The 26,499-nt window shown below is 36.1% G+C and overlaps 1 protein-coding gene across 1 annotated transcript in view; it reads right to left on the bottom strand.

Moving 5' to 3' along the window:
* Positions 1–26,499, bottom strand: part of LOC124432631 (fat-like cadherin-related tumor suppressor homolog) — a 297,052-nt gene that overhangs the window by 86,164 nt on the left and 184,389 nt on the right. The window lies entirely within an intron of this gene.

Here is a 26,499-nt window from a genome sequence, read left to right as displayed (position 1 = left end):
TTTTTATGGCTATGGCGCCAGTAAGAAAAATTGAATTGAAATTGTATAAAACCAGTCCAAAGAATAATTTCCTTCTGGGTGAGATTAATTCGATTAATGAATCGATTAAAAGAATGCGAAAAACATTAGTTCCAGAGATTTTATTCATTTTCCTTTTATTTCATACGAATGTTTAAATAACTATCATTTATTATTCGATTGTATTTCAAAATATTAATATCTGAATTCGTTGTAACAGTATCAATGATATAAAATCATCAAGAAAATTTATTATAAATTCTAATCAATAATGTTATCGAACATCGGAAATAAAAGGAAGACCTGTATAAAAAATGTTTCTAAACACGTCGAAAGAAAGATAAAAACAGTTTTTAGTTTATAACCTGTTATATTCAAAGATGAAATCGATCCCCGAGCGTCTACCAATTAATAAGAGATTTTATGGAGAAATGGAGATCAGTACGCAAGATCGAACACCCACGAGTTTGAGAGAAAGAGTAGAAAGATGCAACGACCCGTGTCGAAAAAGGCACGTGGTTCATGGAAGCCCTTCAAGGGCCTCGGGAGAAGGTTTTACGCTCGGGCCCTCGCTTCGCGTACCGCCTTTCCAGCGTAATGCTTGCCGCATTCGAGCGGAAAAATCTCAATGCGGCCTCTCCTACGGCAAGAGTAACGAGCTCGAATCGAATCATCGGTTTAAAAATGGCCTTAAAAAAAAAGAATTCATTTATTTTACAAGATATAATGAGCCAATGAAAACACAACAAAAAAAAAAAACAAGAAAAAAAGATGAGATGCGAAAGAAGTAACTTCAAGTTTTCCTCGCTTTTTGATTTTGATTCTTTTCGAATACAAATCCTTTTCCTTATTTTTCTTTTACAAATTTCGTCATACCATGGATACTCTCATTGAAATAAAATATTTACTTTTAAAAAGATCATGAAAAATACTTATAGGTGCGGATCGAAAATCACATGACTTTCCGTTTCTTGAGAGTTTTCTCACAGCCTCGAACCGATTTAACTCGATAAATGCCGTCGGACAAGACAATGCTTTAGAAACGATTTCTGCGAGACAAGCAATGCTTAAAAGTGGAAAAGGTCAGTCTATATAGTATCAGTAGAAGTCAATTGCAAAACGGTGTATGCGTCAAATGAAAACAAACGATAAATACATTCGTAAATTTGCAGCGTTTTCCTTTCTCGCTCTTACCTGGTATTTCTCTTCAGTATTTCTCTTTTTCTCCCTTTCTCTCTTTCTCTTTTTCTGTTTAAAGAAACCCATCTATCCATCTTTCTGGCAGATATTGTAGGCAAAATGATTGAAGAAATGTTTCCTATGTTGGGAACGATCTGGGAGCGAGGTACGCGAGTATTTTCACCGTGCCTCGACGCGAGAGAGAGAGAGAGAGAGAGAGGGAGAGAGAGAAATGGAGAAAATGAAAAAGAAAAAGAGAGAGATAGGAAAGTCGAAGCCCGAGGCCGTCTCTCGGTAGATAGCAACGTCTGAGGCACGTATCTACGTCGGCCACTTCGCCCTCATTATTTCCATTACTCTGCTTGCCGACAGAACGTACGAACGCTACTTCGTAGTATGCCCTTCTCCCGTGTAGTTCACTGCGTAGGAATGTTGCTCAGATATATCTGTGCTGAGTCGTGTATCTATACGTATATGCACATTTATATGCATATATACATATATACATACATACATACATATATACATACATATATGTATCTATAAGTTGTGTCTGTTTGTATCTTTGCATGTCTATATAATTCTATATCCATTTATAATATAATATAGGAATAGAAATTATAACAAAAGTCTAAATAAAAATATTATTAAGTCAATACGTACTTTAAACATTATTTAATCAATACGACTTTTCGAAGGAAAATGATAATTAATTTCAAAATGTAATGAAGAAGAAAGAAAAACACAAAGCACTCGTGAATAGGAAGGTATATAAAAGAGGAAATGTAAAAAAAGATATTATTAGAGAGAAAATATGCCTGTATCAACAAGTTCCGTGATCTCATTGATCGAAATATTTTTATTGAACGTGGTTGAATCATAAATGAATCGACAGATAGTCGAACAAAAAAAGATTGGAAAGAAACGAATGAAAATTTTTTTACGATCAAGGTAAGAACTCCGATCTTGTGCTTACCAACCAAATAAGAAAGTAGGTACAGTCTTCCATTTGCATAAACAGTCATGGAAGAGCAATTCCTGTATTTTAAGCGCGTCTCGCGTTGATATCAAACCGTAAAGGACGTAAAATCGTAAATTTTATTCCAGCTAGCACGAAACCGGGAATGGTTGTTATGTTTATCGCGTTCAATCGCATCTCGCTTCCGCGTCGATCGATTTCATACGTACTAATCTCGTTTAGAAACACGATCGTTGTTATATTATGCGTTTTCTTTCGTGTTACGCGAAGAGGAATCGAGATTAATAGTTCACTTGAAATATTATCGACAAAACGAAATTCTATTTCTATCGAAAAGGAAATTTCAAGAACTTTCAAATTGTTTTCTTAATCAAGATTCTTTTTTTATCACTAAATTTTGTAAGCAAAATATGTATACAGTCGACGATAATAAGATACCTATAAAATCAAATGATTTTGAAAAGGCTAAGAAAGGAATATCTTTTGAAAAATATTCAAAAATCTTCAGTTCAACATTAAAATGGATATTAATCGAGTTCGGTAAAGACTATAAATTTTCAAAATGTCAAGGTAGTAGGTAAAGCATAATATTAAAATACTTGCAATTGACTATATTTTTTCTATTTTTTCTTTCGTTAACCTCCCTCTGATATCCTTTCAGATATTCATGGTCCAGGGCTGGATTTAAGATACGTGAGTTTAAGTTTTAACAGGCTAACGAAGCGAGTCCGTGAACACGAGACGACCGTGGCACGCCTACCGTCATGCTCGGCATGTTTACACGTTAATGTCGACAATAAAATCGGGGTAATAATGATAATCTGGAATTCATAAACCGGGTGCTCTCGCGGGCGCGGACTCACGGAGCCCGATTCGCTCGTAAGTCTTACATTATACGGCGTGGAAAAACATCTTGCGAGAGAAAGAGAGAGAGAAAAGAGGAAAAAAGAAAGAATACATGGGGAGAAAAGGAAAGTAAAAGAATGAGAAAAGAGAGAGCTCTTGCAAAGGGAGAGTAGAGAGCAGAGATCAAAGAAAAAGAAAAAAGAAATCAACGAGGGACTCTCTTCGGAAGCTCTATTAGCCGCAAACTGTGCAATACTAACAACGAATACAAGTGTTTAAGGATTATCGTTGATTATAAATAACATCTACGATATATTCCCTTAAGATTTTAATAATCGAATAATCGCGATACTTCTCGGGTTCTCTCAGCAGTACGAGAGTTGCAACTTTTTAATTACTCGTGTGTCTCTATCGAGCACTTTAACTAATCTCTTCTTATTTGAATTGCCGTGTGTGTTCATGCATTTTACATATATATTCGTTCGTTGCACAATTTCAGTCTTCCAAGAGAGAATAACTTTTTAACGAACTATCGGATTGATATACGATAATAATAACTAAGTTTTCAGAATGTATAAATATAAGCGCAATTGTTATATCGGAACGAATGAGTTATGTAATAAATCGAATTTTATTTATTCTTTTTTTTTTCTTTTTCTTTCAATACTTTCCACGAACAGTTATTTTTGATAATTTCGCATACAAAAGCATAAAACGAAAATATTTTTTTTTGTACGAAATATTGTACATAGTACGCGTAGAAAAGTTCACGTTTGCGCAACGTACGAAACTAATGTTTTTATCGAAAATGTTTTTGCTTCACTTCGAGAACGTTACCCTGGTATTTGTTTTATTCTGTGGATTTTTCATAGGAAAAATAAATCCTGTTGATCCGTCAATTCGTTGGAACGACTACTTTTCCTTTAACTTCGGAACGTTAATTTAATATTAACTCGGTAGTGGGTGTTCGTTTCGATGAAACGAAAGAAAACTTTCATGGATGTTATATTATTAAGTTATTAAAGTTCGACGTATATATGAGATCTCTTTATTTATCTTCGTTTTTTTTTTTTTTTTTTTTTTTTTTTTTTTTTAATTAAGAGAAAAAAGATTTTATGAGAAAGAAAATCATTAGGAGTTCTCATTTAAAGCCGATCACTGATTGAAAAGAAAATTATTGAAACCAAGATAATGGTAAAAATTCTCGGAAGTCTATCGCAGTCAACTCGAAGCGCTTTCCATAGCGATGTTTCGAGCATTCGAGAGGGAACAACCATCTAGCCATCCGGCAGGCTAACATTCGTATCGTTCGAGCATTCAAAGTACTCGAGTGCAGCATCCAAGCGCGGTCCAAGTATCGCTGCTGCCGCTCACGACTCGTTGATTCTCAAATACGAAAGCGTTTATACTCGAGAGCAAAGACATTTTCGTTATCCCTCTCTCGAGTACCCGAGATTACCCATTGCAACGAAGCACTTGCAACTACGAAGGCGGGAGACCTTCGAACGATCTTTTTACCTAAGAAGCTTAGAAGAAGGAGGATAAAGTGGGAGATGATAAAAAAAGATGAGGTAAAACTGAAAATAGACGACTGGAAGAAAAAAAGAAAGATAGCATTATATAAAGAAAAGAAAAAGAGAAAAGAAGAGAAAGAAATTGTTCGGATTAGCAGCGTACCACTTAAAGAAGGAACGTTCAAATTAAAAACAAACAAGTGATTATTAAAATGCTGTTTATCGCAAATTAAAGGACTTTCGAGAAAAAGAAAATTATCGAACTTGCTATTAACTTTAATATATAATAAAACGTGTCTCCGTAATATTTAATAATAAAAAAAAAAAAAAAAAAAACCAGTTATATTTTTCTTAATTCTAATATGCAGAATAATTTAAAGCTTTTCTTTATCGATCTTAAAGAAAGAAAGATGATAAAACTTTTGTATTACTCGTTGACATGGCTCACGAAGAAGAGAAAACGACGAGACGAAAGAAGATGCGGACGGCCATGAACGGAGACACCGCGCTGAGGTTAAACGGCTGAACTCGCTGAGAAGTCTCAGGGTCAAATGCCTAAATTGCCGCAAGTCATAGGCGGAACGCGCGTGAGCCCTTTATCCGAGCGTAGTATTAAAGGCCGGAGAAAGGAAAATGCGAAAAGGGAGGCATTTAATGCGCGAGCAAGAGGGATGGAAATTTCTATGAGCGTGCGCATAAAACGGCTGGGGGTGCTACAGTGTTAAACCGCATGCAGAGTGAGAGAGAAAGAGAGAGAGAGAGAGAGAGAGAGAGAGAGAAAAGGAGAATGAGAAGGAGAATGAGAAGGAGAATGAGAGAGAGGAAGAGAAAGAGAGAGAACACGATAGCGTTTAATGACTCGTTTAAGAACCGCTTGCGTACCGATCAATCGTTTTCACGCACGATCTTCATGCGATCCTCCGTGTTATCGACTTCCCTTGATTTTACTGCCCATTGGAACTTTACGCTTTCGATGGCTATCCGTCGTTATTGATTTCGTTTACACTCTCGTGCCTTGATCATGAGTCGTTCATGCGAAAACGATTCCAATGAAGTCCCGAGAGTTCCTCAAATCCTTCGAATCAAATCTCACGATTTCATGTAAATGTAAATAGTAACCAATTTTTAATTAATTCCTAGGATTTATCTTGAATCGATATTTATCGTTGGATAAGTAAGTGAATATAAAAAAAAAAAAATAAGAAAACAGAAACATTGGTTATGTTACAAAAAAATTAACTTAAAATAATTCTATCATCGCTGTATTCTCTCGCATTGTAATAAGAGATTCGCTGATGGACCATAAGACAAGTCGTTTCATCGAACGAGCGCGCGCTGTAATACACTACTTCGAATTGAATGATATTAAGAGTGGCGGTCGTTGACACGCACGAGTCTCTTCGTTTCACGATGCTCCTCGTGCTAATCGATGATCCGTGAGAAGATCACGGATCACCGTCCACCGACAACAGACAATTCGATTTAACGTTCGACATCACGGTGTTTCGTCCGTATCGAATAAGGAATCGGACAATTTGATGCTTGTACCCTCGGAAAATGAGAAATACATTTAATGGATCGTTCACATTTCAAATTAAATATTTCCAATTGCTTACCAACGATTAAACTTTCCAGAAGTTAGAAATATAAAATAGATAATTATCGATTTATCAATAAAATTTGTCATACGTAGGACGTTCGACGTTAAATATTATTTCGATTTAATTGTCAATAATCAATAAGAAAATTAATTAGCTCTCAGCGTTTTAACAAGTAAGTAAGTAAGTAAGTAATTAAGTAAGTCCTTAAAATAGTCTGATATTAGCGATTACGAAATAACACGTCGACGCAGTCGTCAGACATGCCAACAGGGCATGTTCGTTAAAGAGACAAGAGAAACGATTAAAACGAAGTAACTCGAGAAGGATTCATGGGGTCCACTTATAACGCTCGTTGTGCTTGTCAGTCGCGGAATCGAAATAATGACATCGTTCGGAGCATAAATGCGACGACGAAGTAGGGAGAGTTTCGTAGAACGCATCATATCGAGAGGCGAGGCTGTCTTGATCTGACAACGAGTAGGGAAGAGAAAGTGGAATGGGAGGAAGGAAGGAGGAGGGAGGGTTGATACAAGAGGACGAAGGGAAGGGAAAAGGGAAACGACGGAACAACGCAATGCGGAACAATATCGAGATCGTGTACCGGGCCGCCGTGGCTCTCAGGCCGACAGATTTATCGTCGAATCACGCATCCCTCTCCACCTCTTTCTACTCTTTCCGTCTCTCTTCTTCCCCGTGCTCCCGCGGCCGATGGGTCAGACGTTAATGGCTATTCCGATCGAAGCGCATACACCGACCGGCTTTGCAAAGGGCAATCCTGAGGTTAAGGTTGCAGTATTTGTATCGTCCGAAGCGTGCACCTTTTCTTCTCCTCTCTTCTTTTCTCTCTTTTCTTCTCTTATATTCTTTCTCTTCCTCTTCGCTTCTTCCTCGACGATTAAATTCGCTCATGTTGTTCTACGTAGGTAGGTAGATACCTATACTGTTATGCCAGTCCCGAAAAGAAAGGCCATTGCTTTTATCTCGTCTTGTACTATTTACGAGAGATAACTCGTTATTTATTACTCCGTTCGTTAAGTATCGAATACGTAGAATTTGTTGATTGTACTGGTGGGGTCCATGAAATGGGATTTCCTAGTTCCACATTACGCGCTATAATATCGTTAACTCGTGAACACGTTATTATTCTCGTTTCACATCTGGACTTTTCATCATCCATTGATTTTCGGACAATAAGAATGGAAATAATTTATATCCCTTAGATATTTCCTTCGTGGCAATCAATACTTTCTCTCTCTCTCTCTCTCTCTCTCTCTCTCTCTCTTTCTTTCTCTTTCTTTCTCTTTCTCTTTCTCCCTCTCTCTCTCTCTCTTTCTTTCTTTTTCTTTCTCTTTCTCTTTCTCCCTCTCTCTCTCTCTTTCTGTCTACCATTCTTCTTTCTCTCTGCAAGACAGATGGATCGAGTTAATTCGATCGTCCGGTCAAAGTGATTAAATGATCGAGATGGAAACAAAGCAAAACGATACTTCGATTGCGATGCTTCCGCATCGATGGCAATAAAAAGAAAAGAATGACATTCTAGCGCCACTTAACTTTCTAAGTTTCCTCTACGATCAACCATCCCACTTGACTAGTGTTCGCTTGCGCTTAGGTTAGTTCCCTTTTGTTCCTAACTTTGTTGAACTACATGCCGATTACGATGACGTCACTTAACTCCTTTCTACTCGAAGCCGACGAACATTGTCTCAACTTCGGTGAATCTACAACAACGAACTTTCAAGTTTCCTCTAGTCACAAATATTTAACATTCCATCATCTCTTGTTCTTGTTCTTCTTTTTCTTCTTCTTCTTCTTTTACTTCTTCTACTCTCATTAAAAAACAATTCGAGATTTTGCTTAACTATCTTCTCAATTTTATGAGATTTTACGAGATTTTACGAGGTTGTCAAACTTTTCGTAAAATGAATTTACCGAAGAGATGATCACTAAAGCTTAATTGACGGCGACAAAGAATAGATGTAAAGGAATAAGACAAAAGAATGAAAAAAAAAAAAAAGAAAATGTGAGATCTAACTGATAATAAAAAAAAAAAAAATAATAAAAAAGAAAAAAAAATGCAAGAAAATACAAGAAGAGTAAAAAGAGATGACAATTGAATGAACGAGGAGGCAAGAGAAGATGTTTGCTGAGCAATTCTTGTTTCAGGAATTACGCACGAATACAGAGACGGCCTTCTGTTTCTGACTATACCCGGGGGCTAAAATTCAACGTCCTTTCATTGCTGACCCATTCTGAACCGTGAACCGATTTGCTGCTTGGCGACGCCTTTGAACAACCGGATGACAATCAGAGAGACTAGAGACCAGCCTGCTGTTGCCATTGCTGGTGTTGCTGTTGTCACGAGTCCTATTGGTTTCCTTCAGCTTACAGAACTACTATCTTCTATTTCTCTTTTGGAAGCTCTCTCTCTCTCTCTTTCTCTTTCTCTTTCTCTCACTCTCTTTCTCTCTCTCTCTCTTTCTCTCTGTCTCTCTGTCGCTTTGTCTCTCTTTCCCTCTGTTTGCTTTCTGGCCTTCGTAACTTCCTACGATTTCTGTGGCACCTTTCGGCCAGTGAACTCTCCTTGTTAGTTCGTTGAATACGATTCGAGTCGGAAATAGGATTCAAAGGAACAAACAGATTATCCTTCAATGAATGATACTGAATAAGTGTGATAACGCCCTTTCTATGGACAAAATACTTTCTTAATCGTCATTTAACAGAGATTCTGTAATAATTGATAGTATTCAATGTTCAGCGATAGATGATTGAATATTCTTAATTAACATCATTAAAAATTCAATTAATTCTCTTTTTAATAGAAATTGTTCTAAATGAAGCGAAATTATTATTTTTTTTTTTTACACTTTCAAGGTAATCGTCAAGGAACGGTTATTATTTTTTCAGACCATATTTTCAGCGAAACATTCCAGACGTTAACACGGAATTGGGAAGCTACATTCGTCGTCATTTCGTGAAAACGACTTTACATGCAAATGCGTTTACCTGCTGCAATCCCAGGCATAACGTACATGCACTCACACGCGAATAAAATCCAGGAATACAGACATGAACGCAAACTTATTCCAACTCTCTCTCTCTTTCTCTCTCTCTCTCTTTTACTCTCTCTTTCTTATTCTTTTCCTTCCATTTTGTATATACCGTCCAGGCGGAAACGGTATGATTGATTTCCGGAAACGAAATTTCTCGCTGAATAATAAAAAAAATTTGATCCTTTTGAATCTATAATAAAATTGTTTAAAAAACAAAGACAAGATCGCATAAATTGTTTTATAAATTTGTGAATAAACTGTAATGTATAAAGAATTAATTTTTCTACAAGGTTCCATGTTTTAATGTATCAAATCCTCATTCGAAAAAAGACTCTTAGAAAAATATTTCATTTATGGGATGGGAATTAACAAATAAGTCGAACATATGAATTAAATGATAAAGCAAGTACTTTCATGACATTGTTCAAATAGTAGTTTTTGATAGGAGACCATAACGAAAGACAAGAAATTCGTAGCAAAGTTTGTTGTTGAATTACTAAATTAAAGTCGGTTAATTAAAAATAGTCTAGAAAAAAAAGGACTGTACTTTCGTCTAATTAATAGTTTTCTCATGAAACGATCAACTTCTTTTTTTTTTTGCTGATGTAGCTCATAAAAACGTATCTACGAAATTATTAAAAAAATATTAGCAATATTTTTACAGTGCGTTAATGACCATATTATAATGATAATGTAAAAAGGAAATGGCCAATGTTTTCAACGATTTGCACTGTTTGGGATTAAAATATAGAAAATTAAGATTCAGCGACTCGATTATTTTTAAAATAGAACAGTACACATTCATATGTTAAAGCATTGAAGTACGAGCCATTTAAACTCAGTGGTTTAGCAGACCGGCACTGACAAATCATCATCGTATTACGATCATCGTTAGAATGTACCTCAGAAATAAGAAAAGGAACATAGAAGTTTATAACTTGCTGAGAATAGTGAAAAATCGGGAGATAAAGGAAGCGGAAGAATCGTTGGCGAAAAAATAAAATTCACGCGAAAGGCTCGCGTCATAAATTTCTCATTTAAATTCTAACCTCGAATCTCACCGTCGAGAAGGCTAAGATAAATGACAATAACGAAGCTGATGCTCTTCGCGTCTATCCATCACCACCGATCATCCTAACATCCACGTCGGCGCTCGTTAGAGAACCGTTAATATTCTGTTTACGCCAAGCTCGTTTGTCATGCTTTGGATGTCTCGATGGCAAGTTACGGTAGCTACGTTCTCCCCGTAGCACCTGCAGCACCTGAATCAGCCACTAGGTATATGTATAGATATAACGAGAGTCCTTTTCGAAACAACAGCTCTTAATGGACTCTCGACGCATCGCGCACGAATGAGACTTGCGTATACGTTGATTTGTATAAACTGATAAGCGAAATATTCGATATAAATATCTCTCTCTCTTTCCCCCCTCCACTCTCTCTCTCTCTCTCTCTTTCTGTTCAATCTTTCATTTCTTTTTCGATTCAATATCTCTTTGTCTCTCATTACCTCTTTTGCAATATCTCACTTACCCTAAATATTCACAGATAATTGTTCTTTATATTATTAATTTTTTTTTTCTTATACTAAAATATTCTTATTATTTTGTTATATAAGAAAAGTACATAAGTTCTTTTATGTTTTGCCGGGAGCAGGTAAAAAGAGAACCGATGAGGTGTAATTAATTTTCCTGTGGACACGAAGATTCATAGAATCATGTTTCACCGTTGGAAGGATCATGAAGCACGATCGGCACGATCAGCCGAGACTTTCATCTTAGGAAGAAGAAAAAGGAGATATCGCGAGCTCGTTCACCTGCTAGTCACGGTCTTGTCCTTTCGGTCGCCTCCCACACCTGCGGCAAAATCGTGCGGATGTTCGAGCGATAGGACAGATCAATTACCGTCTCTTCTTGATTTCATCCCTTTTCTTTTTTCCTTTTCTAAGGATTTCTTACTTTAAATGTAATGCTTTTTTTAATTGTAAAATAGATAATAGAACACTACAATGAATTACTATTCAAGTTGATTTCTGAGTTCTTTTTCAAAGGTAATAGATCATAAATGTAATAGAATCAATTAAAAAGTGGGGAAATTAATAACTGCAGATGTAATGCGATCGAATTAATACGAATTCAATAAATTAACACAATCTATAATCTTGTCGATTACGATCTTGAGATCTTTAATAACTTTGTACGTATACATATATCGTATTTGAAGAAGATTGTATTGATTAAAAGAATATTTATATAAATATATTTTTACTCTTAAATTGGGTAGTAATAAGAATTAAGATTCCTCAATCTTTTATTTTTTTATATATTGCAAATAAATCAATTAGACATTATACTAGTCCTTGTAGATCTAAACCAAATAATATATATTAAACAGATTGACATGCATCTTATCTGTTATATTTGAAAAGCAACGCAATAAGGAAGAGTATCGCTTTCTTTTATATTCGAAAAAAGTTTATTCGAAAAATCTTTTTAAAAAAAAAAACAAAAAAAAGAAAGAAAGAAAACAAAAAAAAGGATGAAAAAGATCAAATGAATTAACTTCTTTCCTTTTTTTTCTCTTACTCATTCATGCATATATACGTTATACTGATGTTCTTCATGCTCTGGATAAATTTACCGATGCAATATTCGCGACCACGTTTTATCAAGCACGATAAATCAGCGTAAAAGCGGCACCACACAGTGCTGCTCTTCGTTCGAGGGTTCCAATATGACCCCGAGGCAGAGAATTCCGTCTCGGCTTCGTCTAATCGTAATTTATGTTCCGCCAATCTAATGTCTGCGTTAGAGTTTCGTCATCGATAACGATTTAGATTAAAGGGCCACATAAATTGTTAAATTTAGATTAAACGTTCAATTATCTTCTTAGATTTTGTGAAAAATAATGATGATCATTGGATATATATAAAAACAAGTAAAAAAGAAAAATTATAATAATATTCATATGAATATAGAATAAAATTGAGATACAACAGCGAATAAAGAGACAAAATTATGAATTTATTATGATCAGGTTGTTAAAGATACGCGATGAAAAATTTCTTGGTTAACATTATTCCTGTGACATTAACATAAAATATCAAAGTTCCTGTTAGCTATAACTTAAGAAGAAAGAATAAAATAACGAAAGCCATGCTTGTGTAAAAATTGGTCAACCATATTTCGAGGTTAACTCCTGGTGCAACGCTTTAAGTGCTGTACTTCATTAAAGACGATCGGTAATTATTTTTCGAAAACTCCACCAACGTTGTGGCTATAAGTTCCGTTCACCCATCTTTCCGTGTAATCGACGCTTTAAAGATTTTCGAATTAACGTAATTTCGCTCTTCCGAAAGGATCTTTCGTTTTTTATTTTCTCTTGCGAAATATTAATTATGATCTCGCATGACGGTATTCCCAATGGGTCCATTAAACAAAATAATCTCTAACGTGAAAGAACATAGAACTTTCACTATTCGATAAGAAATTAATTAGCGTGAAGACACAAAATATATTATAGATAAAAGTGAATTGCTACAGAAATTTGCAACTAGCCTTCCAAATAAATTTAATCGGCTACGAATTAATGATGAAAGGGAGGCAAAAGTTAAAAAGATTCGAGAAAAGCATATACGATTATTAGATAGATGTAATTAAGGGCACGTTTTTATTGTGTTTTTCATTTTCGTAGGCACGGAACAGAGAGAAAAATAGAAGAAATAGATGAACTTAGGTATACAGATTTTACTTGGATGCACATAAAACTGTCTAACTGATATTAAACATCGTAGCTTTAACCAGCTTGACCTCATATACTCCTCGTTATATATACATTCTTTTACACTGTTCCACTGCAATGAATCGTTTACCACCGAGCACGCACATGACTCTTTTCTCTTTATCTCTTTCTCTCTGTTATATTCTTTTTCGCCATTTCACGGATCACGTGCATATCTTTTTATGAACGAACAATAAATTTTATTTAATTAACTCGGCCCTGTTTTATGTATTCTACGTTTAATAATAATAAGAATTCTAAAAACTAGTTTAAACAATTACTTTTCGATCTAAATTTTCAATCGACGATAGGAACGTCGAATGCCAACGGAAAAAAATATTTCTTAAGGAAAACGATCTAACGTTTGGATCACTTCGACGTCAGCGACTTAAGAAAGGAATGCTTAAGGTTTTGAAAAAAAATCTGCATCGTTTTTACTACGATATATAAATCAAATCGACGAAGAATAAATGTGGACAAGCAGAGAAGAGGAGAAGAAGAAGAAGGCTTAGGATCTGCACTGCGGCGGAATAACTCGAACGATCGTTTCTTGCTACTTCTGCTCGAATTCTCTTACCTATGGCTTGGAGATAAAGTGAATGAAAGAGAGGGAGAGATAGAGAGAGAAAGAGACAGATAGACAGACAGACAGACAGACAGACAGACAGAAAGACAGACAAACAAACAAACAGAAAGGATCAGAAAAGAGAATCGCAAACGTAACTGTAAAATAGTCATGATGCAAAAAGTGATATAATCGTATTGAACGAAGCTCTTTTAATTTAAGGCATAAACTAGCTATTTTGTTCATTCTCAAGAGAATAATCCATCGAAGCCATGAAAGAATAACGCGATAGAAAATGGCAGAAAAGAAGGAAGGAAACATTAGAATTGACGACAGAGAAAGAGAAGGATTCGTAAATTCGCGTACGTTAAACTTTTCGTAGTTTCCTTGAAAAGAGTTTTCCAAGCCGTCGGATAGAGGCTTAAGCGATTTGAGCTCACCAAGTGAAGGTGATGCATTTTAGTTCAAGATGTCCTTTAGGGATTAAGGGAGAAGCCTTCGTCACGCTCGCTGGCTCATTGTCGCGTGGCGACCCAATTCCCTTAATGAGACTCCTTTCCGAAGAACTCTTGGACTTCTCCCTTTTTCTCTCTCTCTCTCTCTCTCTCTCTCTCTTTCTCTCTCTTTCCCTTTCCCTTTTTCTCTTCCATTCTTTCTCGTCTCACTTATCCCCACAAATTGAAAAGTCTACGTAGCCTGAGAAACGAGAGACTTTGGCATTGGTGAAAACTATACGAATGTGTACGTAGGTACATACATGAAAAGCCTTTGGCGAAGATGTTCTTTGTCGAAATTCTCACCGACAGTCTTTGATGATTGTTCAAGACGTTCTCAAATTGGGAAAATGTCAATCCTCCGACCCATTACTTTTCTTTCCTTTTCTTTTTTATCGGTACGCTTCCTATATGGATATATTCGTGGTATTAATTTCCAATTAACGCCGAGCCTAGGAAAGTAATAGGCTTCTAAATTGAAAATCGAAATCAGAATCGTCGTTTATCCAGTGGAATGATTTACAATATCTAAATATTTAAAATTATGTGAATCTATTTCTTAAATTTTGATCTAATTTCGAATATTACGTATTTTTTGTATAAACTTTTATTAATGGAAAAGTACAATAATTTGTAAAGAGATGAGAGAGAAATGTGTGTAGAATTGTCGTTGAGATTAGATTTTGAATGAAGCGCATCATCTTGATTTTTGTTCGAAGGTCCGACCGGTCTAAAGAAAAAGAGAAGATCGTGAACAGACGGGCAAGGAGAGAAAACTGCAGGATTCTAACATCCAGTCTGGACAGGGGCCAAGTTTCTTGCAGGGTCGAGGACGCTCGGAATATCCGTAGACAGAGTGGGATTAGAAGACGCGTCGTTGCTAGAGACGCGACGACGTTATCGCCTGAAGAGTGGACCAAGTTTTGTTGGGTTCGAGAAAAGACGGGTATTATAAAATGCGAAAGGCGTTCGTTTAACGTGTCGTGATTACGGAGATAAGAAAAACAGCGAATGAATGGATTCTTCTTTTCCGTTCTTTCTCGTCCCTTTTATTCTTTCTTTTTTCCTTTTTATCGTTCCGAACCTAGAGGCTAATAATATTAAGTACTTTATTCCTTCCACTAAAGCCAAGAAGATGTGAGTGGACGTTTCTTTTCTAAAAGTTTTATCTTCGATATTAATCGTCATTTCATATTCATCTTCGTACTTCCGTTTAGTCTCATTTTCGACAAAAGCATAAAATGTTAAGTTCCGTTAAAAAAAAAAAAAAAAGAAAAATTATGCTTCGTAATAAAATTTCAACTGCGAATCGAATGAAATTTTATATCAGATAGATAAAGAACTTTCAAATACGTGGTCTGTCCAACGATTTTACGACAAAGAACGAAGACAGACTTGAAAAAGAACGGAAAAACGAAAAGAGGAATGAGAGAGTAATCCAATTAGAAGGAAACAGGATCGATTGATTATCGGTACCACCAAACCAATCGGACGTAGACTTAAATAACTTCCGAGCAAAAAGAAGACACCGAAATGTGAAAGGAAAAGAGCGGAATAGGAGAAGAGTGAGAGGAAGATGGAAAGGTACGAGAAAAGAGGACGTGAGAAATAAGAATCATCATGTCTGAGTTTATCAGCGCTTAATCATCGGATCACGAAAGATTGAAGACAAGAGGAAGCTATCAAAGTTTCTTCAAAGAGAGAGAGAGAGAGAGAGAGAGAGAGAGGGAGAGAGAGAGGGAAAGAGAGAGAGAGAGGAATGAGGAATTAGAATGAAATAACTTCCGTGGTTTAATATTTCTAAATAAATGAACTGTCAGATATTTTATTTCTTAGAAGTTTGAAATAAAAAATTAACAGTAAAGAACTTTAAAATAAATAATACTTCTATTACCTTTCACTCTCTACATCTTCGATTTATAAATACATTCATTCTTTAATCCAACAATTGCTAATTATCGAGGACGTTTGAAATCAAAATTGATCAAATTCATTTTAATTAGATCGAATGCGTTAACGTAACACAACGTATGAAAAAGATCGTATGAAAGAGACAAGAACAGTACGGCTCGAATAATAAATTCAATTAAAACTCTAACTTTTTCGAGGGCCATAAATTAAACTTTTATCCTAGTAAAAGTTGTCTCCAGATTAGTCGGCATCGAACGAGATTTTCTGCGATATACTTGCAGAAGCGATATCCTTCGCACGGGCTACGATAACGAAGGCAGTCATCTAGTCCGACGGTATATCATTAAGACGATCAACGTCTGTCCTGTCGCTCCCTATAAATAGTCGGATGCCTCGAGAAGCTAATAAACGAGGCAATTAGGCGGAATTATAATCGCCGTGGGCGTCTGCGACGACGTTGAGTTAAAAGACGGCCGGAGACTTACGTCAGCCCATTGTCTTTCTCTTTCGTCCTCCTCATCCCTCTCTGTGTTTCTCTTCTTTCTCTGTCTTTCTATTTCTCCCTTCTTCTACCCAGGAAAATTAAAAGGAATGACCCGGCGCAATTGCCGTATCGTCGAAACCGTCTCGACGCTTAAGGAATCATCCTTCCGTCTTCCTCTGTCCCGTTCGACCACCCCGAGGATACATAATTAGAGCGGTCGCTTCATTATCGGTACGGTAAAATGAAGGCGGAAGCGTTTAAACTTGCCGTCCACTCTGCTGCAAGCGTACACGTGTACCTATGCGTTTAAAACGACACTCGGAATAACGCACGGTCCTACCTCCTTTCTCTTCTCCTTTTCTCTTTCTCTTTCTCTCTTCTTTTATCCCTATATTTTATATCTCCTTCTTTCCTACTTTCTCGTTAATGATACCTTTGCAAAAAGGACATAGCTGGAAATTTCAGTCGAAACGTTGAAGGTGCTATTAGCAGTAAATGGTAAGTGCTTCTGATAGTCAGCTTAGATGGTATTATCTTAATGTTATTTTGTGTTTCCGATCTTCTTAACTTCTCCACGCACGAATGGATATCGAACTGATTAAACTATAGTTAAAAGAAATGGTTGAATTAAAAATTTCTAACATTTCTTTTTGGTTAAGTATCGTAGAACCGTGAAGCAATATATTAAATGTTTGCACGATTGGTAGTTACACATGTTTTTTTTCTTTTTTTTTTTTTTCACCGGCAAAGAAATAATATTACTAACTCATATATAATTAAATGTTCTTTGATTTATATATATACATCAGATTTTCTTGTCAAGGAATACCAAATATTTTTATTGTAATGTTCGCCACTTATCACCAAGTTTGTGTACGTATTCATCGAGAAGTCTTGACTGAAAAAAAAAAAAAAGAAAAAAAGAAAGAAAAAAAGAAAAAAAGGAACAAAAAAGAAAGAAAAAAAAGAAAAAGAGAAGAAAAAAGAAAGAAGAAAATTCGTAGAAATGTACGACGACGTAGTAATACTAACGAGTACTCGCAAACGAGATAAAGAAAAGAAAGCGGAAGTCGTCTAGTCGGCAATGGAAAAATATTACGTAAGTGTTACGTACACGCGAGAGCGTAGCGTTATTTGAGAAAACGATCGGTCTCGCTTATATTTTCGCCTTGAGAAGGTGCGGCAAGGTGCATTTGCATCGATAGCGTCGCTTCTCGTACGCGTGTCGTCGATGTGAGACGTTATTTATAGCCGATGCCTTCCTGTTTCTTCTACGAGAAGGGATTCATAAATCTTTCTGCTAGGAATCGCGTTGAATGCAACCAGGTAGGTATGTGAACTTCAAAGGATATGGAGATAGGTACTTGCCTCGAGCGATCATTTCAAAAATATCAAGGATGAAAAGTTAAGTTAAATTCTTTTTCAAAATCAGTTTTCTTCTTGCGAAAACTAAAACAACTGTAGGCCTTAGCATCTTTCAACTTTAAGTTCTTCAGACTCATGCAAAACTCGGTGAACTAGTTTTACGATGAATAAGAGAAAGAAAAAGAGAGAGAGAGAGAGAGAGAGAGAGAGAAATAGAGAGCAGTTATACTCCCATGTCCAAAGCAGACGCAAAGCTTGGAAGCTATTCGACTTACAAGGTTTATAGTGCCGACCTTTGCAAAATATGTTCACGCATATATCATTCTATAATGGCATAAACTTCATTTCGAGTGACGCGTTAAAGTAGAACGATAAAAATCGAACGAAGCTTACATTAGTTTGAAATAACTCTATCTTCTTTAACAAATTTACGTTGATTTAAACGTTACAATTTTATAATAATATAAAAATAATATAAAATAATCTTAAAATATACTTGAAATATTATCTAATTAAATTATGTACAAATTTATTCCTAGTTCGTTTGTAAATAAAAAATGTATATTTAATTAGAATTAATCTTGTATGATAAGATCAAAATTCTTTTATATCCTTTTTTTTTTTACAGAGAAAGAATCGAATTTCCTAACTTGAAAGGATTATATTTCAATGCGATATATTTTATTGATATCCGATAATTTTTATTTTCTAAAATATTTCAAGACATTACGACTAATGGGACACATGCTGTGTTGAAAAAAAAAAAAAAAATATTGGAAAAGAAAGGAGGCAACATCGGCGTTGTATAGACGGGGAGACGACAGGTCGCCTTGAGACACGTTGTCGATACTCGCCGTTAAACACCACGATAAAGCCATGGACCATTAGATTAATGGCCACCAACGCATCTGATGTTTCCTATCGGCCATCGCATCGTACCTACGACCGTTACTACTTCCCGAATACTGTCCTTTGCCCTACACCCGTTTAACCACTATCGTCCGCTTTCTATCTTCAATTTCATTCCCTTTTTTACTTTCTTAGAAATATACGACGGAAATTTGGATTTTTCTTTTTTTTTTTTTTATGAGAACGATTAAGATTTATTAAAACTATCCTGTGATATTTATCTATTAATAGAAATAATATAAATTATTATACCTATTAATTGTTTGTACAATGTCATTAAAAAATTAAATACTTTCTCTTCGATTAATCGGAAAGATCAATCGAAGATTATTTTCTTAAATCATTACAACGTTAAATTTAAGATCTTTAATGGCAATATTATTCGGAAACCAAGGTAATCCTTCGATATCCCCTTCACAATTTAAATTATTCAATCAAGATTCTCAGAGCTTCGCACGGCCGTTGTTATTGCATGGTACAGCGAGCACGTGCTCAGGATGATTCGATCGTAAATGTAGGCCAGAGTGGACCCTCGAAGGACAGTATCGTCGATAACCAATGTAACAGTCAATGCACGCGCAGTAAACAGGCTGAAGTTTAACACGATCTACGTAACAAAGTTTCCCTTATATCGACTACTACGCGAATAGCTTGTAGAATGCTTCTATCATCCTTCTCGTTTGTTTCAAAAAGTTCGATGAGATAAACTATTTTGAAGTGATTAAAACGTATTAATAGTTTATCGTTAAGCGAATATAGTGAATATTTATTTGTGATTTACGACAAGTCTTTTTTTAAAAATAACTCGACATTCGTTCAATATATCTATTAGCGAAGTATTAATTTTATTAACCTTAATCGATCGAAATGAATATGTAATACCATCTTAATATCCATATGATGAACATTATAAGAGCTTCTCCTTACTACATCATTGAGATCAATGAAAATATACATAAAATTCTAATTGATTATTTATTATTATAATCCACTTTTTTTAAATTAAAATATGTACGTTCTAGTAAGAATCCTTTGCTTTAAACTTACAAGGTAAATCCGTTCTATCGATCGTTATAGCTCGTCACCCTTTCTTTCTGATATTCTTTCCTTCTTACTCTCTTTCTCTCTCTCTCTCTCTCTCTCTCTCTCTCTCTCTCTCTTGCTCGTTTATTCTCCACCATTCCATCCATGGTAAAGTGTGATTTAATATGATTTCAGGTCGAGCGCACGCGATGCTATCATGTATCTCGGAGTCTATCTGAAAATGCATTAACCAGCAGTGCGTTCGGAGAAGCGATCGATCAAATCTTATCAGAATTTATGACAGCCCAAACCAGAAACACTCGGACTGTGTGCGTAATACCGAAACCTATAGCATCGTTCCTTTGGCCAGAAGTTACATGTCCCTTCATTCTTTTCCCAAATACGTGACGAGGATGAACGCAACGTGCTGTTTCTGTTTACTCCATTTTTTTTATTTCTCCTTTATACTCTCCGTCTTCTTTTATTTCAACGAAAAGACCATCTCGTAAAATCCACGAGATTGACCCTCATTTGAACCGCATGACGCAATAAAACAATTAGAAAAATTTGGCACTGCATAATACAACATCTTTGAATCATATGAACGACTACTACTACGACAACGATAAAAGTAATAATACTCAAATGTACGAATTATTATCTACGTTTCTCTTCTGATATTCCATGTATGTGAGTATACATTTATAAGGATTACAGCTATATATATGTATGTAAGGTACTCGATAAAACGACGACGCGAGGACAAGCAGAGTGAAACAGATTGACCCTTTGATCCCCTAAGTTGTACGTGACGTCGGTAAGATCAACGTGACTATCTTGTACGTTTCTACGATGCACTATTTACGTATGCGTATGTATGTGTATCCCCTTCCTCTTCATCTGTCTTCTCTCTCTCTCTCTCTCTCTCTCTCTCTCTCTCTCTCTTTCCCTCTATCTTCTCTTTTGCCTTTTCCATCTTTCACAGAAGATGTCGATCTTTTGATCTCCCATCAGGCAGGCCTCTACTCTGTCGTAAGATCTTCTTTCTTTCTTCTTACTTGTGTACTTTCATTATCTTTACATTCCCCGTACTTTCAATCTTTGTCATTTTCTCATTCTCTCTTTACTTGTGCTTATATTTTCACCGCCACATCAACATAATTTCTGATTACGTTTTTTCGCGATAATATTTAGTACATCTTTTTGATCACTGGAAGCTGATATTTATAAAGGTAAACTTGCAATAAACGAAGATATACCTATGTTATTTTTAATTCATTCTAGTTACGAAATAAACGATGGGTACCCAGCAATATTCTACTTTCTTATCAATTTCCGCTGTCCTTATTATTTACACGCGTTTTATCATTTTTCTATCGACTTCCGGCGATACAAGGAACAAGTGAACACAATTAACCTTTTTTTTTTCGATTTACCTTTTTAATCAAACAAAACACACAAGTATTATGACTCATATCCGATCGAATTGTGTATATTCTAAGTCTGGTTTTCTTACCTTCTTTCTTTACTTTCTCGTCCCTGTTCGATTCACATTGATACAAAAAGGAACGTACATACATAGTAAAGTAAAGAGAAAGAAAGGTAGGACGGAAGTAGCCGACGGTCGCGAATGTTATTTATATTTATAGTTATGCTCTCATGAAAACGCATAGAGAAGGCGTATAAGGCAAGGCTGTCTTGACGAGCTTCGTCTATTTGGTCGCGTCTTTTGTTTGTAGGCGATGATAGTGGGTAGATAGACTTCTCTATTATACACCAATATAGAAAATCGCAAACCAGATGGCTCTGTATATCGTATCACCTAGTTGAACGATTTCAATACTTTTTTTCGTTTATAAAAAAAAAAAAAAAAAAAAAAAAATTACAATATATGCAGATCCTATAAAAATATAGTTTCATGCATATATGCGTGTACATATTTTTTCTCCTATATATATATATATATAAAAAAGAGAGAGAGAGAAACAAAAACAAGGAGTTAAAATTGTTTCATTACGTTTTCTGCTCTATTTAATATCATAAATTGTGATATAAATTTTTAAAATATTTTTAAAGGAAACACTACCTGAAGTAAATAGACATAAAATAACGTGCATAGAGAATAAAAGGATAAATTTACACGGTAAAAATGCTCCGCTCCTCGAATTTTCCAAGAGAGACAAGCTAAACGGCAATAGCGATTATTAACTCGGGCTGTACGTAAGCCTCGTAAACGAGTTTAATCAACTTTTATCGCACCTTTTACCCGCACCCTCCTTCCCGCCCTTTTCCAGCACGCGCGAGCGCCCATGCAAATGTCGTATTACTTCCAGCTGATTTCTTCCAACGCCCATCCCGCCGATGTTCCGTGCAGCAGCTTGTAGTTTTATTCGGTGACCGATAAAATTAACATTTCTTTTTTGTTTAGCCGTCGGACCACCCATAGTCGTCAGCATTCAAATCCCGAAAATCGACTCTTTCGCGCCAATGCATCGCCTCCAACGTTTTCTCTCTCTCTCTCTCTCTCTTTCTTTGCCTCTTTTGCTTTGTTCTCTTAACCTTTTTTTTTCTTTTTTCTATCGTTTGTGATTAATTTTTTTTTTTTATTCTACCTCGCTCGAACGTAGAACAAAAAACAAAGTAACAAGAAACAAAATGAATACATTTACTATCCATTTTATTAATCCATTTCACCTATTCTCTTATTTATTTTTCATTTCTTTATCGCTAACATGACTATTACATTTATATTATATTCTCCAGCCACTAAGCGTAGGTAAAAGAGAAAGGTGTAAGTATCGGCACGAACTCGAGTGGCCCATAAACTGGCCGATCTTAAGGAGAGCTTCATGGAGTTCTCTTCTACTGGCTATTTGGGTCGCGTAAAACGACGTTCGGTAATTTATTATTTACGATGAAGATCATGCGCGACTTGCTCTTGGATGCCAACATCTAACGCGCTAATAAACTACTTTCCTTGTCTTGTTCAAGATCGTTTCTGTTCTACGTTCGAGTGAACATTTAACGCGTCGTCGAACACCGTCGATTCATTCTTTACACCTCCTCCTTTCATCGTTAATGCCTACGAAATATGTATGCGATCTTAACTTTGCTGACAATATCATTATACGGTATAGGCAAATATATACGTCAAATTTATTACACAATGATCGAACCTCTTTTTATTCCATTAGTACAATTTTCTCGGAAGAACATTTATAAAGTTAGTTATAAAAAAAAATTTTTGTATAAGAAAAAAACTATTGTCGTACAAAGAATCATCGCTCTCGCGTAATTCCGTTAAATTTATAGAATTTATTGAAGAGAAGAGAAAAGAAAAAAAAAAAGAAGAAGAAGGAGACAAGCGCCCATAAACGAAAGAAGAATAGAGAGGGAAAGAGAGGCGATCGGTGTCGTAGGAAACCAGTCCTACGCGAAATGCCAAATACAGAAAAGAGTCGGTGGTAGGACGAATAAAGGGAAAACGACTTGAAAGCGAGAGTGAGTGGAGAAAGAGAGAGAAAGAGAGATAGAGAAAGAAAGAGAGAGAGAAAGAGAGAGAGAGAGAAAGAGAGAAAGAAAGAGAGAGAGAGTAGTACGACAACTGCCTACGCCCACCCCACGCCAGTTCGTGCCTTTATCGATTCATTCGGTATCCTCTCGAGCGTACTCTACTCCACGCTCGACTTTTCGATGGCATGAAGAGTCGTTGTTGTCGATGTTGTCGTCGTCGTCGTCGTCCTCGTCGTCGTCGTTGTCGTCGTCATCGTCGTCGTTGTCGTCGTCATCGTCGTCGTTGTCGTTGTCGTTGTCGTCGTCGTCGTCGTTGTCGTCAACATTGACGTCATTGTATTATTCGCATTCGTCGTTGTTCTATTTCCTATATCGAACAAAAGCTCAAACGCATACCAACGACTTGGTATTATATTCGAGAGTTATATTCGTCTAGCATTCGCAATGAACGTCGCCTGTATCGTTAATCAATGACCGGAGGGCGGACTGGTCATTATCGTAACGAGATGTCGTTATTGGTCCTCGTATCTCTTTGCGAAAGTCGAGTTTCTTTATCGTAATGACTCCGTTCATTTTGATGTAATGGAGTAAATAATTATTGAGGACGTTGCTTTCTAAAATTTAATCGAGCTTCTATACGAATTAAATTTCATGAAGCTAGAGTAACATATAACAAAACTGATTATAACTTCATTCAATAGAATTTTTCTACATGTATATACGATAAAACGTAAAATTGAATCGAAAATAGATAATGTCGTGAAAAAAATTGATAAAGTTAGAAAACATACGAAAGTGTATCTACCATTTTTAAAACATTTCATATTCCAGCTTCTAAATGCATATAACCTACGCACACGTCATTAGAAAGGTGAAGCGGGGGGGAGCAACAGCTCGAGTCAATGGAAAATTTACGCCGATAGGGTACGGTGCACCGCAATTTACGCGTGCATACACGTGCAAACGAGGCTAACGTTAATTCGAAGATCGATCGATCGTGATCCTATACAATGACGTTTACCCCTGCTATCATATGCTCCCTCCCTTCCTCCCTCTCTCTCTATTTCTCCCTCCCTCTCTCTCTCTCTCTCTCTCTCTCTCTCCCTCTCTTTAGCTGTCTTTCGCAAGAAGTAATAATCGAAATTCGTTATTCCTGCTTATTTCTACCTGGTAGAACTCGGTTGTAAACGATGAACGAAGGTAGATATCAGGATTGTTGGAGTATAATAAAGTGTTCCTCGTTCCACGATATCTCCCTCCCTTTCGTCGTGTAGCGCTATCTTAAATAAGCGTGTTACGTATTTCGCGACGGTGGCTCCCGAAAGAAAGGAAGTAGCAAGATGACGCGATATGCAAATGCGAGCGTCGCCGCACGAGCTCTGATTATGTTGGTAAGCCTTGGAGACAGGTTATTGGAAAAGATTCTACGACTCGTTATGCTTCTTCTCTTTTACCTTTTTTTCTTTCTTTTTCTTTATTTTTCTTGAGAATCTCTTCAATGATCGTTTAAAAGCAACAACAAAAAAGAGAAGAAAAGGAAGAAAGAAAGAAAAAAAAAAGAAAAAGAAAGGAAAAAGAAAAGAAAAAAAGAAAAAAGAAATTGGAAAAACAATAAATCCGATAATTACGAAAACATTCTTTAATTAATTAATGTCACCGAGACCATGAAAATAAAATTATCTTTTAACTCGAGAGAAACTCGCGTTTTTATTTTCAAAGGACGACCCGATCTAACGCAACCACTTTCCATAAATAGAAATAAACATTACCAGAGAAATTTATTGAGCAATACAACCATTGAGAAAATCACTATGCGAAATCGAAGTTGTAGCGTTTCATGTATCGGAGTACCGGATAAAGAAAAAAAGAAAAAATATTATTATAAGAGAGCGTATTCTATCGTCGACATTTTATAAGCGTAGCAATGGCGGTGCCTCATAGAGGTGCCTGGAGAACCCGACAGCTACGAGACGGTCGAGTGTCGCAGCCATTAAAGGGGCCTCGAGGAGTGCTACGTGGTTCTAATTAATTTTAACGCCTTCGCGGCACAATTAAAATCCATGTCAAATAAATAACAAGAGATCGCGGCGAACATGGATTTACGAAGGAAAAGAAAAGAACGCTGTTAAAGCCATCTTTACCACTCCCCCTACCCTACCCCTCCTCTCCTGCATCTTCTTCGTCGTTTTCGTCTTCGTTGTTGGTTGCTGTTAGTGTTAGCGCCTACATTGAAAGAAGTCATCGGACGAGATGCTCGTTAGTCCGGCGGCCTCGTATTTAAACGAGCTAAAAGCGAACCTTACGGTTTACAAAAGCTTTATGCAAGACTTAAATGCGTTCATCTCACTCTTTCTTTCCATTTCATTGTTTTTCTTCCGGCTTCGTCGACGCCAGAGAAGGCGAAAATTTTCTCTGTCACAGAAGGTTCTTATTTTTTTTATTCTCTCTCTCTCTTTTTTTTTTTTTTTTTTATATATATATATATTTTTTTTTTCCTTCTCGCTATGCTCACTGCACGAAATGAAAATCGATCGAAACGTTTATCACGCTTGCGAGATATGAACAAAATCCATTATCCAAAGGACAATTTCATTTTTGTAAATATTAGATATTATGCGTAATTAGTAGAGAGACATTTTACTTGAAAATTTCTTTAATTGTTGATTTTAAAAGGAATCATTTTTTTTTCTCTTTTATAAATCGTTCGACAATTGTACACCTATAGAAATAAAAATTGTTTTAATCGCACCATTGTTTTTCTTCGTATAAAAGATAACTATCTTTCTTATATAAATACATAGTAAACAAGATGAATCGTTTTTCGAAGCAGTTTCACGATATAAAAAGAACTCTTCTAGTGGATACAAATTCCAATTTCAACCGTTCCATCGGCCTTTTATCCTCGCTTAAACCTCTGTCCGAAAGCCGAATACAAAAGTTTCACGGAGTGATGTACTTTGAGCTAACACGGAGGACCACGATTTCGATCGATGGAAGGAGCCAGTCGGAAAGCGATGAAAGCCTCAAAGACGAAAGTTCGCTTTTCGAAGCGGATTACGCGCTTAAATCACCTTTTCGACGTAATCAAAGGAACGCATACAAAGTTTGACGGCCACGCGATGAAGTTCTTTACCGTGAAATCGTCGTAAATTCGATACAAGCGCCATAGAAAAAGATGAAATTGGTTTCGGTTGTAGGAGTCGTTAAATTCTAACCGCTACCATGTAATAAATTTACTAATAATAATAACTTACTAGATCATTCTCCA

Source organism: Vespa crabro, chromosome 1 (genome assembly GCF_910589235.1).
Source record: "Vespa crabro chromosome 1, iyVesCrab1.2, whole genome shotgun sequence".
In the NCBI taxonomy this organism is placed as follows: Eukaryota; Metazoa; Arthropoda; class Insecta; order Hymenoptera; family Vespidae; genus Vespa; species Vespa crabro.
The sequence above is the reverse complement of the archived record's forward strand: the minus strand, read 5'-3'. Positions and strand labels throughout refer to the sequence as shown.